The 20,994-nt window shown below is 48.7% G+C and overlaps 1 protein-coding gene across 2 annotated transcripts in view; it reads right to left on the bottom strand.

The window, feature by feature from the left end:
* Positions 1-6,327, bottom strand: part of Esrrg (estrogen related receptor gamma) — a 612,722-nt gene extending 606,395 nt beyond the window's left edge. Inside the window, exon 1 of one of the 2 annotated variants that reach the window (XM_060364903.1) lies at positions 6,289-6,327. The gene's annotated coding sequence lies outside the window, so the exon portion shown is untranslated. The remainder of the gene's footprint in view (positions 1-6,288) is intronic. The other variant, XM_060364899.1, reaches the window with a different exon arrangement.
* Positions 6,328-20,994: the final 14,667 nt, after the last annotated feature.

Below are 20,994 nucleotides of genomic sequence, written 5' to 3'. Positions count from 1 at the left end.
CCAAATTACACTAGAACATGTAATTAAAAATATTTGCACATTAATTCTACCGGAAAGAAGAAGGATAGGGTTTCAGAGAAAAGTAATTTGAATCTCTCTTTAATTGGCATTAGGTAAGTAAGTCCAGTAGAACAATCTATCTGATAGAGGGAAATAAAGAGCAATGGAGAAAATTATTCAGCAAACTTTCCTGAAAAAAGATGACATACACTTTTCTCCCACAAGAAAAACATTTTTTTGCTTTTTGTTTTATTTATAATTACAACTTTGGCAATAAAATACAGCTTTCAGTCTTCAGGTATAGATCAGTGGTTGACTGCTTTCCTAGCATGTATGAGGCCTTGGGTTCACAAAAAATAATCTTAAAAAAACAGCTTTAACAACCAGGTTTGTGAAACATATTATACCTTCTGCATTTTATTTCTCTGAATGGCAAACACCTCTATCAAATTGATAGAATGGGTGAGGAAGCAATATATTTAAAGATTGGGAGGATATCTATTTAAGTGGGTGCTTGTTAAAACAGTTGACCAAAAACTCAACTGGATAAGAGAACACAGCCATAAAGGTATGGAAAAGTGAGCTGTAAGTGTCTGGAAATGGGCACGCTGGTCAATTTCTGTGAAAGGTGCAGTTTTCTGGAGTTACCGTAACAGTCTAACCTATGACTTGAAAATACCTCGAAGATCTTACTACATAAAAAGTCATGTTTACCTTCCATGACATGTCTGCTTAAATGTTAGCATGACCAGCTTTATTCCAAACCTGCAGAAGGGGGAGGCTGGGGGAGGGAAGGAAGAAACAGCAGGAGGATGAAGAAGATGGGGACAGTATTTGAATAATTCTAGGTTTGTTTGTTTTTTAAATCTCTTTCATCTCAAGGATGTGTCTAACTCGGATGAGAGTGAAGGCAGTTTTAGCCAGAACAACCTGGGAAGCTGTGGGGTGAATCACCCTGCCCCACAGAAGCTAAACATAACCTGATTTGTTCGCTATTATTGTAAGGAAATTTGAGAAATAGAAATTGAAACCAAGCTATTGAAGGTGAACAAGAACCTGGAAAGAAACATTTTTTTACTTCATGTCAAAGTGGAGAAACAGAGGTGGACATAGAAAGCTGTAGCTTGTAAGTAGTTCTGGCAGCCAGATGGTGATGGAGGTTCGCCAGATCACAGGCCTCAGCCTTAAGGTGTGGCTTGAGACAGTCACAGAATCTATGAATTCTGCGTGATGAAGCGGTACTGCTAACAGCAGTGAGACATGGCAGTCCCATGTGAGTTCCTTGTCCAAGACAGCTCCCTCTTGCCACCTGCATCTGGGGCCTCAGCTCTGCTGGAAATGTGTAAACTTAGTGAGCAAAGGAAATCCAGTAAGGAAAGCACCTCTCAGCAAAGGAGCACCCAGGCAGGGACTATCCCACTGCTGGAGCCTAAGGCTCCTCACTCAAGAAAGGTCCTGCTGTGTTGGGGGTGGGACTAGAGTAGAAAATCAGGAAGTGAAAAGGATTGTCTCATGATTCTAAAGCAGGTATATTCCTTCTTCCAGCAGCACTTGGCTGGGGGGAGTGAGAAGGCTAATTATGGTTGAGTCTGGGGTCATCTTGGTTCCTAGCTAGCTCAGACACATGCCTGAAGTGCAGTTTGTAGCCAACACCATGGAGGTGGGTGTGAAGAAGAGAGGGACTGTGGTCCTCCAGCAAAAGATTTGGGGACATAAAATTCTCTTGATCTGGGAGAGCTCAGGTTGGTTGCTCTAAGGCATTCAGTAGCCACCAAAAGAAAAAAAGAGGGGAAAATGATTGCAAAGTAGGTACTGTTTGTAACCATAATGTAAGGTCATGTAAGAGAAGCCTGATTGTGCCCCTCAAGTCACCTCTTTTAGGGGCTTACTTGTTTTGACATCAGTTTGTGACTTAAGTCACAAAACTAAAGAATTCGGAAAAGAACCCTTGTGCCATTATCCAAAGTTCTTTGAATGGGCCATACTGGAGGAGAACAATTCTTCCTTGTTCATTGTTCCTGTGGAAACAAGCAGGTCTCCCTGTCCACTGCCAGCTAACCAATCCTCCTCTGCTTCTATTTGCTTGGAGGAAAGGCCAGGAGTATTCACACTCTGAAGGAGAACTTCTGCACTGAAGAGGGTGGGGAAATGCCCAGGAGCCTGGAGGCCATCTCAAAACAAGTGCAGAAGCCCGGAGCTGAAGCCAGAGACTCCAGCCACAGCACAATGGCGTGATGCTGTGCCAGAGCAAAGCTTCCTAGTCCTAAGGTCACATCAAAACACCTGGAGGCGCTTGCAGCCCACAAAGCTGGTACAAGCCATACCCTTTGGGGAATCCAGGAGCCCTGTGGGCTGTAGTTGAGTTCAAGAGCCCTAAGAGTTTACACTGAAGCAGGATAACACATGGTTGCTGGGAGGGGCACCAGGCTTTCTCCAGCTCTGGCCAGCATCTTCTAGGCAATGGCTTTTTTAGTCCAAATAATGAAGCCCCATGTCCTGAGGGTAAGGAAAGTCTTGGTTTCTTCATGGTTCCTGCTCTAAGGCTTCAGTTCCTTTCAAAGCCCATACAGAGGAAAAGCAGCCAGCAAAGGGCCATTCAAATGTTTTCCCTTCCCTTCCCTTCCCTTCTTCTTCCCTTCTCCTTCCCTTCTCCTTCCATTCTCCTTCCCTTCTCTTCCTTCCTTCCATCCATCCTTTTTTCCTTTCCCCTAGGCACAGGCCCAACAGCTCCTTCAGCTCCAGAAGTGGTGTTCATCACCTTGGGAGGGGTAGGAGAGAGGTATGTTTTAGAGAGATTAAGACATAGGACCCATAGTCCCAGGCTTGGACAGTGTGGGTCAATGCCATCAGTTTCCAGCTATCAATTGTGCTAAGATCGTACCTAACCACAGCTACAAAAGCTGACTGGGACAGTGGTAGAAACCGGCTTTTGCTTTTGGCAGGGGAACCGCAAACTGTCCCAAGCTGGCTGGAGTGAGAATCTGGGCAGATCAGGGCTAGACGTGGGTGTTCACCACCAGCCTGAACCAGACAGTTCCTGCAGGGTGAGGCCTGGAGGGAGGCAGCACGGAGCTGGCAACAGCCAACATGCCATCCCCTTGTCCTGTGGGCAGCGGGAAGGTCTGATATGCTGAGAAGGACCGCTGCGAGAGGCACCGCTACTGTGCAAAGCCTTCGCTCTTCCCCAGTCCATCCCCAAAGCAGCCTTGACAACGTTGGAAGGGAGGCTCCAAAAAGGATTCTAAGAGTGAGAGCCACTGTGCTGGGAAAACTGACGAGTTGCATAGAGACGCTAGTGGCAGCCGCAGAGACAGTGGGCCACTTTTGGGACCTGAATCCCAGACTGTGCGTTTCCTGGCTCCTAACTCTAAGCGCTCTCATTTTCGACCAAACTGATAGGAGACCAGAATTTTTCTGCAGTCACAACCTTCCCTGCGTCGCTCTCAATGGAGACCTCGCCTCTGCCAGGACTGCGAGGAACACTTTGACACACCAGGAGGGAGGCACAGGCAGCCACCGCGCGCCTGCGGGAAAGAGTGTCTGACCGAGGCTGAGCATGCACAGCCAGCCGGGGTCCGTCGCCAGCCACGCGTGCCTGAGCGCCCGTTTCGCCGCGGGGTAGGGGGTGCTCTCAAAACCCACTACACCCAGACTCTTGATGCCCAAAACCCAGAAGCCGTGTCTGAGGTTCAGACGCTTAGGGGAAAAGGACAAGGTCAAGGTCTACCCTCAGCCGCTGCCCGGCCCCGTCTTAAGCAAGCTCTGCCTGCATCCCGTTGAAAAAACGGATGGCAGAGTCCGGCGTCCTGGCTGGAGCTGAGGGACCTTACCCTGACTCTCTCTGACCAGTCCCGGGCCTCGGCTTTCCTTCCTTTCCCCTCTTTCGCCCAACGAGGATTCCAGCGGTTGTGCTTGAGGCCAGTCGGTGCTCGCTCGGCAGCCGGCTGCCTCCAGACCGCCCGGCTGCGCGGGCGCCGCGGCCAGAGCTACTCCGGGGAAGGTTCTGGGCGGACGCACCTGGTCCGCGCCCCCCGGAGGGCAGGGCGGCGCGCTCGGCGGGCTCGGGCGCCCTCGGGGCCGGGGACCCCCCGCCCTGCCCCGCGCGGCCACCCGCGCCCGGCGCGCACGCACCCCGCCTCCTGCCGAGCGGCCACTCGGCTCTCTGGCCTCCGAGTCTGGGAGCCAACTTCAAGTTGAGAGCAGGCTGGAGCGGGGAGCCGAAGGGGGCGCGCGGCAATGGAGAGGGGGTGCGGGGCCCGGCTGGAGGTCGGAGGGGACGGAGGCGGGGACCAGGCGACCCGCGCGCCCGCGGCGGCGCCTCCCGCGGCTACCCCGAGGCTCGGCGCCAACTCACGCGGTCCGGCGTGCAGAGCCGCTCTCCGAGCTCCCGGGGGTGGGCCACTTTGGGGATCCCCCTGGGCGTCCGCCCCGATGCCAGCTGCAGGGCGTGGGGGGGGGGGGGCAAACCGATACAAAACAGGCCGCCGGGCGCCCGCGAGACCGGCTGCCGCTCGCTGCGGCCACCTCTTGCACTCCGCACCGGGAATCCGGCGCGCGGTCCGGGCTGCCGCGCGTAGACTATCAACAGCAAACTTTGAGATCGAATCAACTAACAAGCGAGAGGAGCGGGCACACGTTTGCGAAGGCCCCTCTCCCCCCGCCCCGCACCTCACCCGCAGCCACACCTGCGGGGAAGACCAGACAGCGCTCCTGACTCCCCCGGCACCAGCTGGGAGCGGGCGGGTTTGAAGCGGGGGCGGGTTTGAGGCCTCTAGAATTTCCAGCCTGGCTCGTTACTTGGCTTCGCGCAGTGCCCTCCTGCCCCCCGCACGCGGCTCCGAGCCACTCGCGGGCCAGGAAGGGCACGACCTCCGGGTATTGAGAGAGGGAGAGGCAGAGGGCGGGCTTCCCCCGAGGACTGGCCGAGCCTCGGGCCTCAGGGAGGCAGGAGGGTTGCCAGGACTGTGGGTTCACTTGAGGCACCAGTACAGGCATTTGGGCAATCCCGCATTTGGGGAGGAATTGCGACAGGGAAGCCACGGGAGTAACCTGGAGAGCAGGGCTGCCCTCCCCCGACCCTGCAATGACCTTCAGCGCCAGCGACCTCTTCCGGGGAACGTGCTTGGCCCCCGCGCCCGGGAAGGACCCCGGAGAGCCTTGGCGCACACTTGGGGAGGGCGAGGGCGTCTTTTTCTCTGCTGTGTGGTTGCGGGGTGTCGGGGAAGCTGGGGCTGCGGAATCGCACCAGCGGCTCTTCCTCGGTTAGCCCTCTCCACCCCAAAGTGCCCGCAGGGGGAGGCGCCTTTCCCCAGGGGCCCGCACCAGCCACCCGGAATAGCGCTGACCGTCCCATTGACTGGGAATCCCATCCCGCTCATCCACCGTTGTCTGGTGCCTTGGCCGGACCAGGGAATGGTCGGTGGTGAGCGGGTTAGCACCATTTTATATTGTCATCAAAAATATAATCTCTGAGCACAGAAAACACCACACACTTCACCCCAAAGCTCACGAGGTTGCTGCTTCAAAGCTTGGCTCAAGGTTGTGCCAGAGGAGGGGGATCCCGAGGACAAAAGGGGTGTCAGCCTAGGTTGACGTGGGAATGGCGTCCGGAAGGGGGTGGAAGGTGAACCGGGTCTGCCCTGCTGGCTTGGGAGACTGGTTTCTCCACGCGAGGCCTGGGGAATCGCGTCACCTAATGGGCCCTAGGAGGCCTGTAGACGCGAGCATAAGGATGGCGCCAATCCCCATCGCCCACCTCTCCCTGACAGCTTCCCGCCCACCCTAGACCTAAAGGTCAAAGGTCCTCGGTGTGGATATCGAGCTGGGTATCTCGTAATCTGTGGGCGAGTCACTGTTTACAACCGCGCTGTCCCAGAAGCGCGTCCTGCCAGTTTTCGCCTCCGGATCCCTAAACGTATTCGCCAGAGAATCCAGCCTGGCATGGACCCAAACAAAAGGGGCAGAGGGCTAATGGGTTTGGGGCAGCAGCCCTTGCTGCCTCGCAGTGACCACGGCCCACAAGCCCTCGCGGGCAGGTGCGTGCCCTTCCTTTCCGCCAGCCCTGACAAGCCTGTGGTCCCACACTCACAGTCTTGAGCTTTGGACACTCAGCGGTGCCGCCTCGACTCCCCACTCCCCCACCCCGGGCACTGGAGTCCTCCCCGGGTGTCCTTTGACCCGGCTCCCGCTCGGGTTCAGAAAGAGATTAAAGGCTCCCCCAGCCTGGAAGGCACAGAAGCCTGGAAACGCGGGACCCCCTGCCTGTCTTTCGCGCCCAACGCTACGCACCTGTCCTGGCCTTTCCGCTGCCACCGCTGAGCAGTCTAGGCCTGGCGCCCTCGGCCTCCAAGAGGAGCCCGCCTCCCCCTCGCCCCCCCTCGCCCTTCCCTTCCCCGCTCGCCTTTGCTCTTTGGGGCGCCCTGCCACCAGCAGGGCGGACTTTCCCGGGCCACTGCTGTGGGCTAGGGTTGCCAGCCCGCAGAGAGGATGGCTCTGGGCTGTGCAGCCCGTTGGCGAGGCCACGCCAAGGGACCACTTTTCACCTTTCCTGGCCCCACCGTGCCCGCGGGTGTCCCCGTGCGTCGCGCTTTAGCTCCCAGATTTGGGGATTGAGGGGACTCGAAGAAAGGCTGGGGACACTTGCAGGAAGAGTTTGGAGGTCGGGTGGGCGTTCTGCAAGGTTCTGAGTGTTCACTGTAGAGAAACACGTCTTAGGGTGATGAACAAGATGGACGTACAGACAGCGGTGGCTGTCCCCAACGCCTGGGTCCCATCTATTGTTCTATGCCCGGGGGAAAGCTGCCCAGCGTGATAGATCTCCGAAGATCCCATCACTGGAAGAAAAATCCTGCTGATAACGATTATCTCCCGGTCGCGCTATCTTGCCATCACCCCAATTCATCTCCTTCTCGCTCCAGCCCCTCAGGGAGACGAGAGGGTGAGGAGCTGGAGGGAGGATGGGCCAAGCCGCTGCCCTCGGATGGAGCAGAGAGGGAGAAGCACCAGCCTTTCCCCTCCAGGCTGGGGAGAGGGGACTGGGAGGGTTTCTCTCTCCGCCAAGCCTCGCGCGTCGCGGATGATTTTAGTCTGGTGCTTCGGTCTACCCATATACATTTCCAATCTCATGGCTCATAAACTATTAGCAAAATGGTTTCATTATTCACCTTCTGCATCCTACAAAAGGGGGGGAAAAGACGGGGCGGGGGGAGTCGGACACTAGTTAACAGCGAGGCTGTGCGAGCTTAAATCATGGCTCCTACCGCCTTCCAGCTGACTCCCAACAGATCGGTCCTTTCGAAGAATCTGTCGACCCCTTTCTGTCTTGCTCTCCGTCCATCCCTATCCATGTATCCCCAAGTTTCTAGGTGCATATCCTTTAGATTATAGGCACTCAGCATTAATTGGTTGGCTGTTCCCAGGCCCGATGTGTGTGTGGGGGGGGGGAATGGATGAAATCTCTCGTCGTCTCTAAACCTGAACGTCTTAAGTCTTGGGAAACAGTAAGAGGAGGGGTATGGGTTAGGCACCACGTCCTGGCCTGGCAAGCGGGGAAATTTAGATCGGGGGGCGGGGGGAGAGCGTGTCAGGGCAGGCAGGAGAAGGGGGAGCGAGCAACTTGGAGAGAAGACGGGGAGAATTATGCTAGGTGGGGATTTGGGTTCAGAGACGTGCTCCTTCACCAGTCACACCCACTGAATCAAGCAGAACCAAAGCCAGAAGTCAAGCGGCTCCGGAACCCAGGCTGAAGGCGGCAGGGGGGCGGGGGCAGGCGGCAGGTGCAGACCCAGCCTGGCCCAGCCGGCCTGCCCCTCCTGCGGACTCCGCGGTAACATTAAGCATCTCCGCACACACGCTCACTTTTCATCTAAATGCATTCACCGAAAATGACTGCCGCCCCATTCCCCACCCCGCACCCTAGCCACACTCCCCTACACCCTTTGAAGCTACGGAGAGCGCCGGGCGGGCGGGCGGTAATTATCCCTGGGTCTGGGAAGCAATCTGGCTGCTCCAGGCCCCTCTGCAATCGCCGGCGGCGGCGGCGGCGCGCGGGCCGGAGCGCGGTCGGGGACTCCCTGCGCTCCCGGGTCACCGAGCAGGGCGGCCGCCCCTCGCCGGCTGTTTAATATACATGGGGTGGGAACCCAGCGAAGCCGGACTCCCGTGCCTGCCCGTCCTGTAGAAGAAAAAAAAAATCAATTTGCTATTTATTTTTGAAATATATAGATTTAGGGCTTTTTTTTTCCTAGCCCGACCCCTTCAAGAACGGCGGCCCACATTTAATTATGTCTTTTAATGACTTTTCCAGTTATTTGCCTGCTCCAGCTCACGTTCTGGGGGCGGGAGTAGGGTGGAGTTTCTTTAAGGGGAGGGGGAGGGTGTGTTCAATTCTGGTATCTTCAAAAAGATTTTCTTTATGTGTTAATTGCATGCTGTTATGCACATCTGGGACTGCGTGCTGACCAACTCGGACCAACTTTTAATTAACACATTGACCTGGCAGAGAAGCGGCGGCCCAGCCTCCCCCTCGAATTATGGATATTAAGGCGCCTGGAAGCGCCTGGGCCCGCGCCGCCAGATGCGTGCGAGGAATTGCCTGCGTCCAGGGGCGCGGCGGGTGCCGCGCGCAAACGCCCGCCCCGGTTCTGCGAGGGTTACTCTCGCCGCACCTCCAGGAAAGCAACAAAGAAAGAGAGCAAACAGTCGGGCGCGTGGGCCCGCGTCCTACATCCTTTCCCGAGACTTGACCAGGGAGAAGCAGAGCAGGAGCACAGACCGGCCAAAGCCGGTTTCTATGCAACCTGGTTTAGGCCTGGGCCTTGGCCTCTAGGCTCTTTGCGTGGACTTTCGTTTCTGGTGGCTTAGGTGTAATCGTGAGAATCCGGTTGGAAGGGGAAAGGGCGGGGTCTGTTGCCCCTTTGAAGTTCTGGTCCACTTCCTCCCAACCTCCTTGCCTTCACCCTGGGCGAACCCCCAAACTCCAGCGTCCTAGATGCAAGAGAAAAGACTGGGGATGGGGCTTGGGGGGTCCCTGCTGGCAACACGCTCCTGCCCAGCGAGGGGAAAAAATTAGTGGTCTTCCTGAGTGTGCCAGGCCTTCCTCCTCCGCGCCTTCTCCTAGGCGGGCTCAGGCCAGTCTCCCCCGAGTGGGCGGGAGAGGGACGCCGGGAGAGCAGTTGAGGCGATGCCACCTGGAGATGTGCAATTTCACCCTAAGTAATCTCATTCAGGATGGATGGCTTCCCCGGAGAGCTGCCTTCTAAGTGAGTGTCTAGTCCGCCTCCCCGTAGAGCACAAATGCGGGTTAATCCCCAGATACGAACTCATTTTCTCTTTCCGTGTCTAATCCCAACTGCCTTGCTCTTCTCAGTGCTTAGCTTCCGCGTACAAGCCCATAAAAAATGCCAGAGCCGTATTCCTTCTCGCAGCCGTAAAGATGTCGGGCTGAATCACTCCCCAGCTACTCTTTAACGTCTCCTCCAGGTAACAGTGGAAGTTTCTTGTTTGACATTTTTCATTCCCAACACAGAACTTTTCAGTACACGCTCACAACCCAGTGTGAAGAAAGACAATGTCACGATAAATCCACGGCCCTGTGCTCTAACTAGGTCGGTGCTTTAAAACATTTGGAGAGACAAGGTCGCTCCCCAAATTTTCCTCTCTCTCCCTTTCTTCCCACTTCTCCTCTCTGCCACCTCTCACTCTTCACTAATCTGAAAAAAAAAAAAACAACTTTTTTTTTTTTTTTTGAGAAAAAGCATAGAAAAGCAGAGAGGACCATCCTAGGCCTCAGCCTTCCTCTGTTTGCTCAGCGAGGTCTTTTGATATTCAGATAAAGGGGTAGGGAGGGGATGGGCATCTTCAGACATGGATACAACCCAGTCAGTTGGTCAATCAGAACGTCCCTTGTCCCAGACAGGGCTTCTGGAAAGTGACCACAAATACCACCCTGGCAGCCTTGCTTTGGGTTTCTGGAGATTCCAGTTAGTAACTTCAGCTCACCAATTGCTCTGTAAAATTGCAGCACACACCTGATAGCCAGGGAAAGAAGCCTTGGTTAACTGCAGCTGCTTTTTCCTTTTGATTTACTCGGCCTAGTAAAATGTATGCTGCGTGTTTTGATAAGGATTAAAAAAAAAGAGTCAGCAGTTTGATTTGGAAAGTTTTTTTTTTTTTTTTTTTATTGCTGAACAGTTGCAGGTTTACACTAAAGAATGTGTTTTTGCTGGGGATATTTGCATATGCATTAGCAGCTGCATGGCGTTCGGAGCACCAGTTTCTGTATTTATCTTTCCCCCACCCCTCTGTCCGAAGGGAAGAAGGTGACCAAGCAGCTTACAGGAAAGCTTTAAAGAGGCCACTGAACCTCTGGGCGAATGTTGACTGGTTTCTTTGGAAGATTTTTATTTTCTGAAGATCTGAAGTAACTTACTCCCTGGTTGCTTTTCTAAACTGAGATAATGGACGAAGACTGTATAAAATATAGTAAAATAGTTATCCAAAGAAAGAAGCCTGGTGGTGAAGTCTGGATTCAGAAAAAGGATGCAGTCACAATGTCTCCCTTGGATTGGGGCTAGCCTGGGCTACGTGAGACTATGCCTGCAAAAATAATAAAATAAAATTTTAAAAGGAGAAAACATAAGTAACTCTAATGACTAAACAGCACTCCAGAGAAACATTTCATGCATAAACTCTTCTCCAGGTCACTTCATGCTTGGTAGCAGTAAAATGCTGACTCTCAACAGCTGAACCTTGCCCAGAAGTAAGATGAAAGTCCTGGAAGACAGCTGCTTCTTCACACACCATGAACCAAGTGCCAGGACCGACCATTGCCCAGTGTCGACAGCACTATCTGCTCCTCAGCCACCCGAGCTGGTTACATGACTCTTCTTCTTCACAAGATCCAAACCTTCAAACTAAAGCCACGATGAACAGGGCTCTTAATTTGTCTAATGCTATTTGGTCATTAGGGTTATTTGTCTGTCTCACTGTCTGTCTGTCTCTCTTTCTTTTCTTTTTTTTTTCTTTTAATTTTGAAGGCAGAGTCTCATGCAGCCCAGGCTAGCCCCAAACTTGATCTATGTGAAGGTTGGCCTTCTACATCTCAAGGGCTGGGATACAGGACTCTGCTATTTTCTGGTTTTATTCTTTCAGAAAGAAAGAAAGAAAGAAACAAAGAAAGGAGGGAGGGAGGGAGGGAGGGAGGGAGGGAGGGAGGGAGGGAAAGAAAGAAATAAAGAAAGAAAGAAAGAAAGAAAGAAAGAAAGAAAGAAAGAAAGAAAGAAAGAAAGAAAGAAATGGAATTTTGGGTACCTAAACATACACAGACACCCAAAACAGGAATGTCAACATTTTAAAAATCATCTTTCAGTTCTATTCAAATTCATGGAATTACCTGAGAACAATTTGAATCATACTCAAGACTTACCCACCCAAACATAAGGGCTTTACAAACCAAGCACAAATCTTACAAAAAAGAGAATTCCTTTTAGATTTGTGTTGACCAGTGAGGACATTTACAGCAAACCCTTCCACTTTTTTTTTTTCTTTTTTAATCCATGTTGTTGTCGTTGTTGTTCTTCAAGTTATAAGAAAGATATTTGGATGGAGAGCTGAGCTGACCTGTTGAAATGCTGCCGTCTCCCTTTTCTAATCTACAGAGAAGCACCAGTTGCATGCAATAGTGTGCAAACTCCCATGCACAGTGAACATAAACACGCATGAGTCTAAGTGACAATCTACTCCTCTGTCTCGTTTCCAGATGTTTACAAATGCTGCCCGTTCACTGACCTGACCTATCCAGAAATCTGCAAAGATTTTCAGTACCTAACTGGAACCTAGCTGGCTTTACTCTCTATCGAGCCAAAGTTATTTGGGAAAATAACAGCCCTTCAGCTTAAAATGAAACACATACAGGTACAGAATGTTGTGACCTGAAGGAGAAATGTTCCTCGTAGGCTCAGGAATCTGAACGCTTGGTTGGTGGCACTGTTTGGGGGAATTATGGACCCTTTAGGAGATAAGACCAGATGGGAGGAAGGGTGTCACTGGGGAAGGCTTCTCCCCACCTCACTTTTCTTTCTCTGCTTCCTGTGTGCAATTAAGATGTGATCTTGCAGTTTCCTGGCCCTGCCACCACGCCTTACCCACCATTATTGCCAGCTAGCTCTCTAGAATCCTAAGCCAAATAAGAACTTTCTTAAATATATTCGAGTGTGTGTGTGTGTGTGTGTGTGTGTGTGTGTGTGTGTTTACTAAAAAATAGAGAGGGTTGGGAGATACTTCAGTAGCTACAGCATGAGAAGGTAAGTTCAATCCCTGGCAGTCATACAAAAAACCTGGGTACAGCAGAATTCCTGTAACCCCAGGGCTGAGGGCTGAGGCAGGGAGTCCCTGGGGCTTGTTGGATAAGCAGTCTTGCCAAATTAGTGAGATCCAGGTTTAGTGAGAGGCCACCTCAAAGAATAAGGTGGAAAATGATGGAGGGGAACACCACTCATTGACCTCTGGCATCCATACACACGTGCAAACACACAAAAAGGCATTTTTACACACTCACACATTCCATATACATAGGTAAAACATGAGTATAATATGGATAGAAACAAATGAAGCGGTTTGGTATTCTATAATGGGGAACTGTGTGAACATGGCTATTGTTCTTTGCTTTAATAAAAATTGTAATGTGTGGTTGCTGAGGCTAGCTTAACTGTTTAAATTACAACACAGCCCAGATCTGACCCTGGAGTCAATTGTGTCTACTCCAAAGCCATACACAACATCTCCAAATTAGGTCCAGCCCTGGACAGTTGTGTGCCTGAGGAAACCTAAAGATCAGCCAAGTATGAAGGGACATCTACACAGCCAATGAAATCTGTGCAGCTTTCAAACTGCATATATTGTAGCATTAACTACTGAACAGAGGGTGTCGTGTTCACTGTGTGACGTGTCCTTCCAAAAAACTCATGCTTGAAAGAATTGGCCCCTAGTTTGTGGCACTAATTGGAAGGTGACTGGATATTAGGGAGCAGATCTTACCAGTGGCTTAATCTGTTGATAGGTCTCTAGATGCTTTGGCTTTTAAAAGGCGGGGCCTGCTAGAGAGTTGGATCTCCAGGGTCTGGCATGAAGGGAGAACCTGTATGTTCCTTCCCTGCTCTAATTCTTGCTGTTTAGCTTCCAACGGATGAGCAGATTTGCTCCATCATGTCCCCTGTGTCAGTCAGGGTCCCCACGACAAGGCCAAGGACAGAAAGTAAAGGCTAACATAGAATGGACACTGGTCTGCATCTGAAATGGAATCTCTGTAGCAAGATTTACCAGTGAGCTGAGGCAAGAAGCAAAGGATACCCCACAGGGCGTGCTGGTTGAGTTAAAGCATAACTAAGAACCCTTGGCTTTGGTAGAGGTTTTAAGATTGTTACCTATAGGAAACCTTACCATGGGCTGCCTTCCCCTCCCTCTCACCTACTGTGAGGGGAAGCTATTTTGTCAGAGCCTCATTAGGTTTGTTTTAAAACTTCTCAAGCAGCTCAACTCCCTCCAGCCTCCCACCAGCAGGGAAGGGAGCTATCCAACCCCCCTCACCGCCCCCTCCCCCGGGGGGGGGGTCAGGCCTGAGAAGCACAAAGCCAGGAACACAGCTCTGCAAACACCTGACACCTAGTTCATAACTATAGACTGTCCACGATGACCGGTTACAGCTAAGTATCAGAGGCCCCGCTTCTTTGCTTCTTTGGTTTCTTTATGCAATGTGTGTCTTCCAATAAAAAAGCCACAAGGCATATCACAAAAGGTATGTGGAGACTGGATAAATATCAGAAACAATGTCAGGTGTGTTAGGGTGGAGGCATGGCCAGACCAGGAATGCACCTGACTGGCGGTTGGCCTGTATGTCCTCAGTGTTGGGTGTTGAACCCAGGACCTCAACTAAGCTAGGTAAATACTTTACCTAAGCTCCAGCTCCAGAATAGGACTGTTTAAGATATGAGAGCAATATGCCGAGGACTTCAAAGGTATAAGAAGACAGCATGCCAGAACATATGACTCATGCAAGCAGAGACATGGAAACATCACAGATGGAAGACTGGAAGTTACAAAGACAGAAATTGGAGAGAATAGTTGCCTCTGTTGGATGCCTAGGCACTGAGCTCAGCTGAGGAAAGATATTCCAAGACTGAGTACAGCTTAATAGAGCTTTCTGAAACTGAAAGCAAATTGGAAAAGACTAGAAAACAAGAGCAGACCAAGAGAAAGGACAACACACACATATTGGGGACATCTGAAGAAAGGAGGATGAATGAGAGAGAACCAAGAGTAGATACAATAATAACTAAACGTTTTCCCAGATTGATGCCAGACACCAAATCAAGATTCAGGAAGCTCAGAGAACTCAAGCAGGGTAAATGTTCCCACCCATGTCTAGGCACATCATGTCTGAACAAGAAAATTAAACATAAAAAAAAAAAAAGATTCCATAAGAAGGCAGGAGGAAATCATTTTTCACCTCAGGAGGCAAGGAGAAAAATTACATTTAATCTCGGATCAGGAAACATAAGTAAAAGCACAAAAGATTCTAAGTGCTGAGAAAACAATACAAAATACCAGTCTGGACTCTCATACCCTGTAAAGTTCCCCTTCAAGGGGAAGGAGCGAGAACTGGTTTACCTTGTGAGCCCGGTCCCCAGGGAGAGGCAGAGGGCCACCAAAAGCTGAAACCAACCAGCGCTGCACAGTGAGTTTCAGGGAAGATAAAAAACCGGATCCTATAAAGAAACTATCAAAGAGAGGAGGAAGGTCAAAATGAAACTCCTGAGACGCAGCTCAGTGGCAGAGCCCTTACAAGCATTCACAGAGCCCAAGGTTCAATTCCCTGGTACCATTAAAAAAGCAAAAACAAAACCAAAACAAAGCACTTATCAAATCTGGACCTGGTGCTGGCTGTGGGTCCTGAGGTAGAACTCTCAGCTGCTTCTCCAGTACCCTGTCTCCCTGTGTGCCACCATGTCCCATCCCCCACCCCATGTGATAATGGACTAGACCTCTGAAACTGTAAACCAGCCCCAACTAAATGCTTTATTTATTTATTTATTTATTTATTTATTTTTGGTTTTCTGCTTTGTTTCATTTTGTTTTTGTTTTTGTTGTTGAGAAGGGGTGTTTCTGTGTAGCCTTGCCTGTCCTGGACTTGCTTTGTAGATCAAGCTGGCCTCAGCTCACAGAGATCCTTCCGCTTCCGCCTCCCCAGTGCTGGGATTACAGGCGTGCACAACCTCGCTTGGCTATGCTTTCTCTTGTAAGAGTTGCCATGGTTATGATATCTCTGACAGCAATAGAACAGTGACTAAGACAATTAAGTTTGGAGAGTTCTATTCAATGGTCAGCATGATTCTTCGTTGACAAGATTTTATCTTTTTTCTTTTTCTGTATCATCAAATCCTCATATTGAGACACAGCCATGACGTTTGTTCAGATAATCATCAGTGTTTTAAAGCTCCAGAAATGAACTCAAAGCCTGGGCGTGTGAGACTCATTGTAATCCTAGCACTTAGAAAGCTGAGGCAAGGGGAATTGAGAGTTCATGGCCTGCTGAGGCTGCGTATCAATCTTTAAAAACCTATATAAAATGAAAAGTAAACTGATGTTTAAAATAAAAACTGACAAAAATAAAATAAAACCTCTCAAATATCAACAGCAGACTTTAATCTTAAAAGAAAGGAAGAGAGGGAGAAAAAGAGAAAAGGAAAGAAAGAAGAAGGGTGATGGGTAGAGGCATTTTCTCAGAATGGGTTCCTCTCAGCCTGGGTTCCACTCCCCTAGAATCTACGTGGAGGAAGGAGAGAGCTGATTTCAGCAAATTGTCCTCTGACTTCAACATACACACACACACACACACACACACACTGACAAATAAAACGAATTTTGAAAGCCCAAAGGAAAGGCTGCAGCTATTGTGACTTTACACACACTGTCAGCGTTCCCTGGTGGGGAGTGCCGGGCACACAAGGTGATCAAGAGCCTGTGCCTTAATTGTCGCTGTCATCCATACAGTTAGCTGCAGTCAATATCTTTTTATCATATACATTTTAATCGTGTATTAATAAACAAGGAGTTTGTAGCTTATTGATGATTGGATTATATTATTGACTGCCTCTGCGGTGCCACACACAACTTCTGGAAAACATAAACAAGGTCAAATGTAAAGATCACAGAGACTGCATCAAAGTCAGAAAGGAGTCCTCTCTCTCTCTCTCTTTCTAGACTCTTGTGGAGAAATAATTAAAAGAAAACATGAATCTTTGCAGTTACTTCTCCAGTGAGGAAGTAATTTGGTCCATAAAACAAAATAATTTGCATTCGATTCAATTTCGATTATTTATTGTACCGGGATATGCAAAGTGTTTCTGCACTGTTTGTATGCTGCTCTTGCTTGATCTTTTGAACATGGTTGGACCCAACTCCTGCCTGGATCCTGGCCGAGAATCTAAGGAAATCACCTTGTCGTTGGTAATTAACAGAAAACATTCCTTGGAAAATGGACATTTATCATGCTGACCATGGACGGTCTGGATTTTGTCCCCAGTGCTGGGCTCTGGGCATTAGAAAGGACGCCACACTTCACTGGACTCAGCAATAGCACCTCCAGGCAGGCATGGTTCCTGGTCACTCAGCCCCACAGGAAGAGCAAAACTAGATTGATGATGACCTCATTACAATGCTGTTCAGTGTGACCAAGATGGCTGGACTGGTAAAGACCTTGGCGCAAAAGGACCGGAGTGTGAGCTGCCTGGAGCCCAAGCAAATGTGTGTAAAGGCCCTGCCTCCTAATCTCGGGGCTATGTAGGTGGAGAATGCCCGAGGCTGGCCAGGTAACACGCTTGGTGAGTTCCAGGCCTAAGAGACACGGTAGAAAGAACAGAAGGAAAGCCAGGAGGCTGAGCTCTGGCTTCAACACTCACATACACACACGTGAATGTATGCAAACATCTGAGCAGCTGGCCTACAGTCACAAACCACCACACCCAACAACTCCTTGGATCTGATAATGCAGTAGGAGGCTACCCAGGGAGAGCCTTGTTGGAATTTTTACAACTTTTTATGAACATATAACTATTTCTTTGAAAAATTTAAAATCAGACTTATAAAAGCTAACCTTGCCTACAGCTCATATTTACATATTAATACAGATATTTCCACACTCTCTGCATGTAACCCTGTAACTCACACTTACTTTGGGGGTGAGATCTTGGGGAGGTTATGAATTTTAATATAGGAGTTATTCCTTATCTTGGAATTTTAAATACTTTAGAGCAGAGGCTAGTGGCTGAGTGAGAAGATGGGAGAAAAAATACATTTAAGCAGAATTAAAAAAAAAAAACACACCACCACAACAACATGGTTTTTAGCTTGACTGAGAAGAGGAAATTCCAAGAACAAATAGGCCTAATGTTCTCATAAAATGTAGTCTTGTCTTTCTCATGGAAAAATGTATTCAAATTGAATTAATACACCCTCATTTGCATCTGCTAAATATGCTAATAGCACCTTATGTATATAGACTGATCTACAATTTTCAAAATTCACATTTATTATCTTTTTGATCTTCATAAAAATTCTGTGACACGGGCAAAGCAGGGGCGTTATTCCCGTTCAAACAGGAGAGAACTTGGGATCAGGCAGGATGGGTGTGCTTTCACCGGAGAGGCTAAGGCTTGAACCAGCACCGTCTAACTCCAGAGTTACTGTATATTATTAGAATAGCCAAACCAGGAATTTATTTCTGTCTGGCTTGTTTGCTTGTCACTGCTCAGGAAGAAAGTCTCCAGTTGTCAGCGCTGCTTACTGAAGCTCTTCCTTCCTGTCTCCTTTTGTGTTTTTCTGTGTAAAAACCCCATAACCCATCACGTTGCCCCCCCCCCACCCACCTGATAATGCCAAACTCTGCTTCGCTCTGTGGTTGTCTTTGCCTTGGTTTGATCTAGAAGTAGAAAGTGTTTTTGTGTTTTACTTATTCAGCGTCATTTTTGTAATCACCCCCTCCTCTTCCTTCTTGTTTGCTTGTGGCATTAGGCCTTACTCTGAGCCCAAACTGGCTCTGCAGGCGGGATCTTGCCTCAGCATCCTGCAACCTGGAGTTACAGGCATTCGCCATTACACATGGCTCTCACCCAGGTATGTTAATTCAATGTGAAAACACTTCTTCCACAACAAGGACAAGACTACAGAGTACAGAGAGACTCTGAAGAATGCTTTTTCAGCTCTCATTTTTCAAGGCAAATTATTGATTCTTTCCCAGTGGCTCCTTTCAACATCACATGTGTGTTTAGTTTGGCCCTGGGTTGTACAGCCACTTGGCTTTTCTAGACAATTGAATTTTTTTGCCCGTGGAAGTTCATTTAAATTACTGAAAAATCGATGTTCAATATATACGATTCCAAGCAAACGTTGCACTTTTCTCTTGGCCTTTTACGAGTAGCTTACACATGTACACTATTTTAATTTTTTCATTCAGTTTTGAGACAGAATATCACTATGTAGTCATTTCTGACCGGAGACTTACTATGTAAACCAGACTGACCTTAACCTCGCAGGGATCCAAGTGCCTCCTGAGTGCTGGAATAAAAGGTTGGTGCCACCACAACTGGCCTGGCTACACTCTTTTATGTGTGTGGAGTCCATCCCTCCTGAGTAGGGGTGTTTCAGAAATATCTATCCCTTTTTGTAGACTTAATGGAATACCTTCAAATATACAAAAAGGATTTCTAAATTTATTCATTTTAACAGAGTTCCCTGCTTTTGAACTGAATTAACAAACAAAACCTTATCAAGTAATTACAAACCTTGAACACATCTGTTTTTTTAATTTTCCTTCCTTCCTTCCTTCCTTCCTTCCTTCCTTCCTTCCTTTCTTCCTTCCTTCCTTCCCTCTCCCTTGTTCCCTCCCAAACCCACTCTTCCTCCCTCTTCTCCTCCCATGCCCCTCCCCTAGTCCACTGATAGGGGAGGAGGTCCTCCTCCCCTTCCATCTGACCCTAGCCTATCAGGTCTCATAGGACTGGCTGCCATGTCCTCCTCTGTGGCCTGGTAAGGCTGCTCCCCGCTCAGGGGGAGGTGATCAAAAAGTCAGCCCCTGAGTTCACGTCACATCTAACTGTTTAAACAGCCGCACATACATGCACAGGGAGCCTACCTTTTCTGAGATATTCCAGCTTACCTATGTAGCCCTCGTATCTAGTCACTCAGTCTCGCAGTGTAAGCCGGGAAGAGTGTACTGCTGGCAGAGCCATCTCCCCTCTGTGGTTCCAGGCCCATGCACTGAATACAAACTCAACTAGGCACAGGTGACCAAGATTTTTCCTTCCTAGAACTTTTCTTCTTCTCCTAGTTTTTCCTTCCAGAACTTTTATATTTTGCATTTTACATTTGTTTCTGTGGTTCCCTGGAGGCAAATGTCTTCCTAAAGCACAAGAGTTAAGGTTTTGAGATGTTGTTCTGGCCAAAATACTTTCTTTCATTGAACTGGTTTTACATCTCTGTGAAGAGTCAGTTTTCTCTGTGGGTACCATTCTACTTGTGGAGCCTGTGGATGCTAAGTTCTCGGCCCCGTGCCAGCAGGGCAGGATGGCGGTTGTAGTGCGTGACCGCCGGGCTGTGAAGTCCAGGACTTGGTAGGCGTGGTTCTTCCACAGTTCATCACACCCTTCACATTATTCTCCATCTTCTCCTTCATTCATGTCTATGTAACTTAGAAGCAAGTTGTCTCTGCCTACAGTGAAGCCTGTTTTATCAGGAATATGTTTAACTTGCAGATCAGTCAGGGGAGAGTTAACCCCTTCTCCGACCCATCCCTAGACAGGGTGCATGTTTCCATTTACTTATGATTTATTTTACTTATTTCAGCAGGAAGCATATGATCACACATATGTTTTCTTACATGTGCACTTGAATATTTCAGTGTGTATTTTAATTGTAGTCATTATAGTTATTTTCTACTTGTTTCTAAATGTTCATCGCCACCTTATAAAAATCAAATTGCATTTTGTTTTTTAGTTCTGCATGCAACAGTGGTAGGCTGACTTAAAATCTTTAAATGCATTTTCTGGATTCCTTTTGACATCCTACATCCTGCTATATGCAAACTGTGTGATGCCTTTTTTTTTTTCCAGGCTACATGTATTTTCTTTCCTTTTCTTGTTTTACCGTACAGAACAGAGATTTTAGTAGCCCCAGACAAACTTAATGCTTACTATAGGTCAAATTTAATCAGTAGTTTATGACCTCTCTTTTAAAGCTGTTTCTTACAGTTATTATATGATTCTTTATTTTTGTTTCTTCTATAATAGCTGTCTTCTTCTCCTCCTCTGCCTCCTCCTCCTCTTCCTACTCCTTCTCCTCCATCTCCTCTCATCATTCTTGTCATACTTCAAAATGTTTCCAACCATTGAGAGACCAGATAAAACTCTGTTAATGGGCTGGGAATATCTCTCATTGGTAGAGAGCTTGTTCAGAATGTGTGGGTCTCTATGACTGATTCTTCAAGAAGGAGGAGGAAGAGGAGGAAAAGGAGGAAGGGGAGGAAGAGGAGAATGAGGAGGAGAGAGAGGAGGTTTGTTTAGTTTTTGTTAACCTTGAACAAATTAAAGGTCCCTACCAAATCATGGTGCTTAATTCTAACAATCTTCTAATAAATCAGTTATGCTGTCTTCTAAAATGTCTAGGATATTGTATGTTTCAGTTAAAACATACCTGTTATGTTAGAGAACATAGAGAAACATAGCAAAATTCCTTGAATCACTTTGCAAAGCAAGATGCATCGCACTGACAGATGTCTGCAAGTACAGAGATTTTCCAGGCCAGTTCAGCTGAAATCCAGCTAAGGTGAACCTTAAAGACCATATTCTTAGACTCTGATCTGCCAAAGAAGCTGAAGTCCCCAGCCTTTGGGCTTGGAGTTAGAATAGGGCATCCACAGAGAGTCAGGCCCAGTGAGACACACTG

The sequence above is a fragment of the Meriones unguiculatus genome, chromosome 11 (genome assembly GCF_030254825.1).
Source record: "Meriones unguiculatus strain TT.TT164.6M chromosome 11, Bangor_MerUng_6.1, whole genome shotgun sequence".
In the NCBI taxonomy this organism is placed as follows: Eukaryota; Metazoa; Chordata; class Mammalia; order Rodentia; family Muridae; genus Meriones; species Meriones unguiculatus.
The sequence above is the reverse complement of the archived record's forward strand: the minus strand, read 5'-3'. Positions and strand labels throughout refer to the sequence as shown.